The following is an 8,743-nucleotide window of genomic DNA, read 5'->3' on the forward strand; positions in this document are numbered from 1 at the left end:
TTCCCAGAACCTATGTATCATTAATAGCCAAAACAGATCAGTGCTTAAGAAAAGAAAGGAGGCCATTAGTCCTATGTTATGGCTACTAATCCTCCCTCTTTCCAAGGTCTCCGGAAGATGGCATTTAGTCTCACTGATTTTGGCCATCATCTACATGCCAGAATTTATCCGTTTCTATAAGCGCACTGACCTGTCCTGGGAGGTTCAGATTCCCCAAGTCATTTTCCTTCTGAACATGCCCAAAAGTGAACTCCTCTTCTTCCTTCCCCACCTTGCTTCATCCTCTCTCTGCCTGATTTTAATTAATGGGACCACTATTCATTCACCTATTCCATCATTCAAGCCAGCAATACAGACTTTATAAAAGTTTACCCTTCCCCCCATACTAGTCAATAACTCATTCTTGCTAGCTATTTCTCTAACCCAACTTCTTCTCTCCAACCTTTCAATCTCTGAACTAATTCCAGGCCCTTTCAATTTCCCACTACTAACTGTTCTCGCTGTAGTTTTAACCCCCTTAAATTTATTTTCCCCTTTGCTACCACAATACTGCATTCAAACCACTAATTTAAATCTTACCAGATGACACTAATATTATCTCCTTATGTTATCTCTCTCTACCTGGCCAGATTCTAAGTTCTTCAAGAGCAGGAAATATGTTCTTATCATCTCTACAACCACAGGGCCAAGCATGATGCTAACACATAATAGCTATTAATGAACTTGTTTTTAATACAAAAATTCAGATAGACAAAAATAGTACCAGAAATTATATTGCCAGGATCAGGTTTAACATGGTGAGCAGATCTTTTATGGTAATAAATAATGTTGTTAACTTTAATGTAACTTGACATTTTCCCTAAAGTATTTGCTCTCCTGCAATAGGCAGAATTTTTTCTCCCTAAGGAATGTCAACAATTCTTGGATTTGTTCTTTTCATCTTTTGGGTCAAGTGATCCATGTACAAGAATATGTTTATTGTAGAAAAGATCAACTAGAAAGCTGTTTTGAACTAGTTCTTTAAGCAGCATGTCCAATTTCCACACACTTTTGAAAATATGATTCCCAAAAAGTAAGACAAATAAAAAGGTTTATACTGGTTATAAAAAAGTATGCTGCAAACAGAACACCTTTCTTTAAATATATAGTTTATTAAGTTGTTCCTTTTTCTTTTGAAGGAATTCTCTGACACAGGCACACAGTTCAAATGTCTACTACGTTGATTCTGAGAATCAACACTACTGCTCTAGACTAACTGACCCACATTTTATGGCTATATTTCACTAAAATCATACAAAATCTAATGCCTTCCAGGAACTTAAGGACAGGAAATGGATTTCTGGTTCCTTGGACCTCATACATGAGTCTAATCTAAAAGTCAAGATGTACTTTGAAAGAGTGAAAACTTCAAGAAGTCAGAACCATGAAAAACACACTTGATTATAAAAACTGCTGGGAACCAAAAAAGAGACTATGATGATGCAAGAGGAATTTATCTTCATGGTAACTCAGTTATTAAGTTATTTCACAGAGAAAACCAAAACATACAGTTCTTTAAATTCCTCACAGCATGCACAAGAAATAGATACATGCCAGGCCTTCCCCAAGTCTGCAGAGGAGACCAAAACTGCAGGTTGGCTTAACTTTCCCATTCGGAGACAAAGGTTTCCTCAATTTTTCATCTCACCCTCACCTTTATCTAGGAATACTCTGCATTGTGACTTCAAACAGAATGAATTCTCATCCTTTTGCCAACTATGTAAACTCCTAGGAGAGGGGTTCCTAAATTAAAGAGGGATCCAGAAGCAGTGCTAATGAAGAAAACATCCAACTTTGCTTGCTTACTTTTTCTAGTAGCTAAGTGAAACACTGAAATCTTATACAGGACATTTTGAGATATCATATTGGCAAATTTCAAAATAACTAGTACCTGATGATGGCCTGATGATGGCCTAATGAAGGCCTGAGAGAAAAGCAAATGGAAAGTTGCTCATTTCATTTTATTGCTATTATGCAGTCTTTATCAACCAGCATACCATTTCCAACTGAAGATGAAAGAATAGGCTTCTCACATATGTTGGCCTATTTACCCTTTTTATCTAACATCATTAAGTTGTAACCTTCAGTTATGAGCATAAGAATATTTCATTAAAGTGATTTTTTCTAAGATACGTCTTGCAGTATTGTTTTTGGTATTATATTCGATGGAGGCATTTTATCTCAAAACACTAAAAGGCAGAGTTTGAAAATAGGTATTGCCAATCTTAGAAAGATTAAGATCTAGGATACAACCCGGGTGGGAAGGACTCAGAATGACAGTTTCCATAGAGTTAGTTGTGGTTATCTATCTTCAGTTCCTTCAAGGAATTAAGAATTTAGCAAATGGGTTGTATTGTTCCTGCATCCCCAAGCATTTGGGGAAAACTTCAGAAAATTAGGGGCCTAAGTACGACCAAGGAGATACCCAAGTCAGTATGTGGTAACTCTTGACACTGGAAAATATTTCTATGGTTTTTTTTTTTTTTCTTTTTAGCACGAAGATACGCCTACATTTTTCCCATTCTTCAAAAATCTAATTTCATTCCATATCTTTAATATTCCCACATATTTAGAAATATTTATCAATAGAATATTTTGTTTATGAAAATAACATACTTTGAAAAACAGACCAAAACAACTGAGTTATTCTTTTAATGAACTTCTCAGGCTCTGAGGATCTTGCTTATGTTAGAATGGACAAATATAATTCAAACCAATTTTGATCTCTTCTAATTATTCTTGTTCTAGTGAATCTCCCAGGTCAGAGTTTCATTTTGCTGAACAACAAAAAAACTCCAGACTGGGTTGACACCAATTTCACTAGAATCAAAATAAATTTATGTGCTCCAAAAAGAAGACAAAAATAAAGTCTTGTGTTTTTCCTACACTTTTTAAAATGAAATATTTCTCTTTTTTATAGAGTCTATATATTTCCTCTCCCTCCCCCCATATATTTGCATATGTATCTACATATACACATATTTCTCTCTCTCTCTCTTTTAAAGAGTGAATAGATACATAAATGGAAGGAAGGGAGGAAAGAAAGAAGGAACCAAACACGAAGCAAGAATTGTAGGTTATTCAGGTTTAGAGTTTCACAATAAGGATCTTACAATAATTAATCCATTCTTTGTATTTTATATAGCAGAAAATCAAGGCCTTAACTCCATGCCATAGGTATATGCTAGTCAGCACAAGCAGTATCTGCTCAGTGATAATCTTCCTAATGGCTTGATTCAAACCCCACCAGTTTATGACATCTATATCTGCCTCCTATGAAATTATTCCCAAATTATGTGGGTGGGTTGGTATCCTTGAATATGGCTTTACCTACTTAAAAATATTTTTACTGCATTTCTGGATATTAAACATTTGGTTTATATGGTAGATATAGTTTAATTTACTTCGATCTGTTTTGTTATTTTTACAACTGTCTTAACTAAATATTAACTATCATTTCTTAAGGAATGACCTAGAATATCTATCAAATATCAAACAAGTTAATATTCTTGTGTTTGTAGAATCACAGCTTTGACAATAACGTGAAGGTTGTTTAGTCCACCATCCTCATTAGTTCTTTTAATGTACCAAGCTCTTTCTCTGATGAGCACTTGGCAGATGATTTCCCTCCATCTGGATTGTTCTCTTCCAACTCTTTACCTGCTGAGAAGAATCCAGACATCCTTCATTTCTCAACTGAAACGCTATTTCCCTATCCAGAGGGGTTTTTTTGACCACACCCACCGTTGTTCTTTCCTGTTAAAGAAGTTACTTGCAGTCATAACACCTTTCAACTCTCTTTGATTTTAATTTTTTTAGTGTTGTCTAATCCTTCCCATTTTTGAACACTATTTTCTTTTATGTAGAAAGAGCAGGGCAGCAAAATAGAAGCTGAGTAATCCTACTCTCACATCTACTAACATGGTGCTTCCTTATTCACCTTATTCCTTATTCTTTGCTCTAAATATGCTAAAAGAATCTTTAGCTCTCCTTGGCATTTAGCCAAGCTTCGGCCAATTTTGGGCTTTATTCGCCATACTATGCTCTCAGCTCTGTCCTCATCTAATTCTTCACCTCAGCATCGTTTGACACAATTGGGTTTTGTCTTCTTGAAACACTCTCTTCCTTGAGTTCCATGACAACACCTCTCCTGGTTTGCCTCCTACTTCATTGGCTCTTTTTCTGGCCTCACCTATGCAAGATCCCTAAATACAAGAATAAACCAGGGCTTGGTCCTTAGTGCTCTACTCTTCTAGACCATGACTCTAAGTAGCATCTATAGGCAGCTGAATCCCAAATGTCTATATTCAGCTATGACTTCTTCCAGTTGCTCCAGATTCACAAATACAAAAACCCAAATTGACATTTCCACTCAAATATCTAAAAAGACCTCAAATGGCTGGAAGTGAACTCTGATTCCCCTTTCAAATCTATTCCTCCCCTAGCTTTAACCATCCTAGGAAATGGTTTCACCACCTACCCAGTATCTTCAGTAAAAAAACTAGGGATCATTTTGGTCTTTCCCTTCCCGCATTTCTCACCCTTTATCCAGTCCATCAGCATGTCCTGTTGGTTATCTTCAAAATCCTTCCGGAATCCATCCACTTCTCTCCATGACCATTGTTCTGACACTTATCTAAGCCACCGTCATGTCCAGCCTCCTGGAATAGCCTCTTAACTGGTGAAAGACCACTTCTACTCCAGATGCCCTACAATCCATTTTCTTCGAAGTAGACAGAGTGATCTTTTAAACAGAGTGTCACCCTTCCTGAGGCTTTTCCTGACCACTGAATCACACAGAGTCTCCTCAGGTCACTCACATTACCTTACCCTTAAAATATTTTCCTTAACACTGACATGTTCAGAGTTGTTTATTTGTTTATTTACCTGTGGTCTATCTCCCCACACTAGAATGTAAGTGCCAGGATAGCAGAGGCTTTATACATTTTATTAACCTCTGGTGTCCACTGTGCTTAGAGGATAGCAAGGGCCATGGGGTGCTCAGTAAGCATTTGTTGAACAAATTGCCAACAGGTTGTATCTAAATCAAAAGCCACCATGTTGATTATGACCTTCAAAGCTGTGCGTAATCCAGGCCCGTTACTGCTCTGACCCCATTTGCTGCTACTCTCACTCCCTCTGCTCCAGCTACACAGGCTTCTTCACCGTTCCTGGGAGACACCCAGCTTGCTGTTCCTTCAGTCTAGAGAACTCTTCCTCCCTGTGTCCACATGGCTCACCCCCTTACTGCTTTCAGATCAATATTCAATTATCTTCCCATCAAAACTTCCAAATGCTCCCTGTTCCGTGCCTCCAGCACCTCCTGCACTTCTCCTCTGCCTTATAGTCTCTCCTTAGCACTTACTCTAATGTTCCCTAGATTTAACTTGCTCACCTTGTTTACTCTCTTTCCCCATAAAATGCAAGCTCTATCTGGACAGAGATTTTTGACTGTTTAGTCCATTTCTGTACACATACTGCCTAGAATAGTACTTGATACTATTAATAAATACTGGTTGAATCATTAATATATTATTGTTCTCAATAAGTTGAGCAGGTGTTTGGTTAAGACTGAACTTACTGAAGATGTCTTGACTATTTTTTAAAAGGCACTTCATTCTCACCACTGGTAATCTAGAGAAGTTTCATTCATTTCAAGCCAATGAGAGAAGATTAATACTTGGAGAACATGAATAATGATTGCGAGGGGCATGAAACAAATTAAGCAATACTCTCAACTCCATGTATGAGGATTACAATCAATTTTTCCTGATTCTTTAGTGATGCCATTGCTTCCTACCATTCTATAATAAATTTAAGCTCCATATACATCTAATTGGTAAAAAATCATTTCCCTTCAACAGCCGTCTTTTGAAAATGACATATTCTTCATGGGAAACACCTGGGTTTGCCCAGTCTGTTTTTATGGTAATTGTTTTCAATGTCAACATTGCAATTACTTGCTTAAGAGCTGAACTATTGGCTAACCAACCAGATCCTTGATGAATCAACCCAAGAAACTGGATTAATTATGAGCAGAGCTTTTATGTAAATACTTGGTCTACATTTTGTGCTCTATTGAACCTAATGACCAAAGAAACTAACTAGAAATTTCCCTTTGTGGAGGCAGGAAAGGAGCAGATTTCTGTTCTGAACCACCTGGGACTTTGGATCACTTCCACTTTTCTAGAAGAACAGTAAAATAAATGAAAAGCCATTCTGAAACCAGCAGATAACTTTCGTGTAACTTGGTGTGTCATTGGTATTAGAGTGCCTCTTCTGTCAGGTCAAATAAGTATGTTCCAGATATGGCCTTGAGAAAGCTGTGGTTTGCTTACATCTGACAGATTCTCGTTATTCCTTTTTTGGCAACCATGAGAACAGGATCATCCAGTTTCATCTGAAGTGTTTTGTTTTCCTTTTGAAAGTAATGATAGTAAGATTCTATAGGAGTTCATAGTCCTTCATAATCACATTGATATTAAATTATCTGCCAAGATTACTCTTTTTTGGTCATCACAAGAATTCCTTCTTGTCTTCAAGAAAGGCTGATCCCATCTAGCTAGAGTATTGTACCAGCAAAATATGAAAAATAACTATTTGGGGGGAATAGCATAAGATAAGAATGGATCTCATTTCATAATTACGATTCAGACTTTCTAGAAGCTTGAGAATTCAATAAATTTAAATACCTGAGAATATCATGCTAAAGTCCATCTTTTCTGTTAACTTTCAAAGTTGAGAACTATAAAGTCATGTGTACAAGCATGTGTATTTAGTTATTACTGAATATGTGTATATATAGATAGAACTAACTGCTGAGAACAGTACACATTTTTCTTTTACTCAAAACAAAATATTCATAACTATATTATAGTAAATAATTATGTGGCTAATAATCCTGAAATTACATGCTATTATTTGTTTTTAATTTAATTATGTACCCATTTGAATAGCTGGCACCTTGTACCTTTCATTTTAGACCTTGAAAGAGAGCTGGCAACATGTTACAGCTGTGGTGACTTTAATCAAACAGTTTTCCCCTAGGAACACAACTTCTGCTTTTATTAGTTATATTTCACCAGCTTCATTAGGATTCAGATGTTTAATTAGATAATGTATTGGATGGAATACCTTGGAAGCCAATTTATCTTTACCTCTTGAGTGGAATGCGTGCACAAACACACACACACACACACACACACACACACACACACACACACACACACATACGCTAGTCGCTGCAACACTTGGACCAGAATAGGAAGTTAACAGCAAAAAACTGGTAAACAGAAATTACTCTTGACTTCTCAAGAATGCAAAGACTGAAGAATTGCAAAGAATGTCCCATCATTTGCCTGGCTAGCCTCCCTAAGTCACTTCTTAAATGAAGCTCAAGTCACAATATTATTATTATTAATTATTATTATTATTATTTTGGTTGTTTTTGAGATGCAAATCGGAGGACACTGACATTGCTGTGTCTAGTTTTTTGTCCTAACCAGCTTTTGCTATGCAAATACTAAAACAAAGGCAGCCAGCGAGTCGTCTGGTGACAGCTGTGCACGCACATCATTGTCTCCTTCGCATGGCTTTCTGCTCTAACGCGCTCACACCCAGACCCCGACTCGTCAAGAGCCCAGACGCCAGGCGCCGCGCGCCTCTGGGCAGGCCTGCTGCTCCCCATCCACGTCTCACTTCCCTTCCGCAGGCCAGCCGCCGAGAGTACCCTGAAAGGGTGGCTACACATTCCGGCAGTAACAGCCCGGCTTCCCCGACTCACCAGCCGGCGAAGTTTCCTTTGCCGAGCGGGCTGGGTGTCAGATTTCCGAGAGGCTCCCTCGCCTCTCCGCGGGCCTGGGCCTCCGGGGCGGGCACACCGGCGACAGCCCGGGGTCTGGCTTTACCAGGCGACCATCCCGGGACGGCTCCTGATCCTCCCCGCCTGTGGCCCTGGAGCGCTCCGACGCCGCGCGGTCCCCAGCCCTGCCGCTCAGGACTGCCAGTGGCAGGGCGGGTGGCACCACCCCTTGCAGCCAGCCTGAGCCGACTCGTGTCTGAAAGGTTTGTGTGAGAAGAAGGCGGGTCTCGAGTCCTAACGCGGATGTGAGGAGCTCACCTCAGGCAAATCTTGCTGGTGACTCAACCGCTGGAATCCGAAAGACACCAGGCTTTTGGTTAAATTCTCCACACTGTGGGGCTTGAAGCCCGAGCGTTGAGTTCATTTTTATTCATGCTGTTTTCTGTTTTCTGTGACATCTCTTATTCAAAAGCCCAGGGCACTGTGAGGCAACTGCTTCCAGTGCATTGCATTCTCTGGGAGGGAATCTCTCCTTAACTATATACAGAGAGAACAGCCTCAGGATATAAGAGGGGGGTTGTAAAGGAATTAGTATTTCAAAAGTTAAGATGTATTAACGTGGATAACTTAATCAGTATGGTCCATTCTCACTATGCATTCTGAAGTCCCTTCAGATATCAGTGTTAGTAAATGAAGGCTTTGAGATCAAATGAAATAACGAAAACACACATTCCCTGGACAAATATTTATAAAGTACTGATTACAGGCAGGCCCTGTTTTACATACTTGAGATGTGTCCAGCCAAAAAACAGATGGAGATTCTGGCTGGCCCTCTTGGGTTACACTTCAGATGAACTGACATCCCTAGTGTACATGCTGATGGTAAAGGTAAGAATACAAGGT

General features: G+C 39.0%; 1 protein-coding gene across 2 annotated transcripts in view; it reads right to left on the reverse strand.

Annotated features, from left to right (window-relative positions):
- The window catches only part of RAB27B (RAB27B, member RAS oncogene family), a 54,716-nt gene extending 46,625 nt beyond the window's left edge, over positions 1-8,091 (reverse strand). For both annotated transcript variants that reach the window (XM_037806245.1, XM_037806243.1), the window contains exon 1: positions 7,823-8,091. The gene's annotated coding sequence lies outside the window, so the exon portion shown is untranslated. The remainder of the gene's footprint in view (positions 1-7,822) is intronic.
- Between the last annotated feature and the right edge of the window lie 652 nt (positions 8,092-8,743).

Source organism: Choloepus didactylus, chromosome 16 (assembly GCF_015220235.1).
Source record: "Choloepus didactylus isolate mChoDid1 chromosome 16, mChoDid1.pri, whole genome shotgun sequence".
NCBI classification, from domain to species: domain Eukaryota; kingdom Metazoa; phylum Chordata; class Mammalia; order Pilosa; family Megalonychidae; genus Choloepus; species Choloepus didactylus.